This window comes from Malus sylvestris, chromosome 7 (genome assembly GCF_916048215.2).
Source record: "Malus sylvestris chromosome 7, drMalSylv7.2, whole genome shotgun sequence".
NCBI lineage: Eukaryota > Viridiplantae > Streptophyta > Magnoliopsida > Rosales > Rosaceae > Malus > Malus sylvestris.
The window spans coordinates 21,162,698-21,164,047 of record NC_062266.1 but is presented as its reverse complement, the minus strand read 5'-3'; the positions used below and the strand labels follow the sequence as shown (position 1 = coordinate 21,164,047).

The following is a 1,350-nucleotide window of genomic DNA, read 5'->3' as shown; positions in this document are numbered from 1 at the left end:
TCCCACGAGACTTCATTGCGGAAGAAGAATTGATTCAGCTACCATCTGTAAGCGATTTGTTTGCAGAATATGCGATTTATATTTCGAAAACTCTGATTTCAATTTGGATTTCTGTCTATTTGTACACTTTGCTTTTCGGAAAAACTGGTGGGCTTCTTGTTTTCGCTTGGGGTTTTCTGAAATTTAGTTGATTGTGGTAGTGCCCGGTAAGTGCATCCTGTTTAGCTGCAAAAGTTTCTTGGGGGTGTAGTTTTGATATATTGTTGCAATAGTTGGTGGCAGGAAAGGATTTTTTCTAGAAGATCCGACGTCCACTATCATGGGGTGCAAGCATCAGCTCCCGGTAGGTTGTCACGGTGAAGGAACTTCGTCTGAAGCTGGAATAGACAGATTTAGTGATCTTCCAGAGGAAGTTGCTCATCATATTCTTTCCTTCGTTGATTTCAAATACCCCATTCGGGTTGGTGCTCTGTCCAAAAGATGCAGACAATTCAATCTATAAGCTCCAATAGTGGATTTTTGTACAGATCACTACGAAGAACAAACCAAACCGCATCTAGCGAGCCTGATGAGTTCTTTTGATGGATACTTGCATTTTCGTGGACATAACAGGATGCAACGAATCCGCATCCACTTGAGTTTCTCTACAAGCAAAAACGAGAAGAAATATTGTGATGATTATTCTCGACTATTACTCAAGTGGATCCATAATGCAGTAAGGTGTAATGTTGAAGATCTTGATCTCAATTTTGATCACTGTGTTACTAGTACGTTTTCGTTGCCATCTTTCATCTTGCATTCTCAATCTTTGCGCTCTCTATTGGTCTCCTTGGGTATAATCAATTCAGACGTGGTTGAAGGGCCATCTCTATCCTTTTCTAGTAATCTCCGTTACCTATCATTGTGTTATGTTAAAATAGTAGATGAGAGTCTTTTCAAATGGATCTCATGGTGCTGCAAATACCTTAAGGAGTTACATCTTAGATCTGTCAAAGGCATACAAGATATCTCCGTTGAAAGTTCGTCTTTGGAATCATTTCCTTTTATCAATCATGGTGACGTCCATCTCAGTATATCCTGTGAGAAACTTGAAAATATATAGATGCTATGGAATGCTTGGTTTGTACCAACAAGCATGAAAACTAGGCCTGGAAAACGGGTCGTGTCTGTCGTGTTTGTGCTGTTTTCGTGTAACACCTGTTATCTTAACTGATCGTGTCGTGTCACACATGTTATCTTAACGGGTCCTTAACAGGTCGGGCGGGTAAAGTGACCCGACCCGTTATGACCCGTTACGACCCGTTAAGAAAAATATATATTTTTTTTTTAAATTTGCACATACCACACATT

General features: G+C 40.0%; 1 pseudogene; it reads left to right on the top strand.

The window, feature by feature from the left end:
* The first annotated feature begins 319 nt into the window (after nucleotides 1–319).
* LOC126630172 (putative F-box/LRR-repeat protein At3g28410) lies at nucleotides 320–1,102 on the top strand (annotated as a pseudogene).
* The last annotated feature ends 248 nt before the right edge of the window (nucleotides 1,103–1,350 follow it).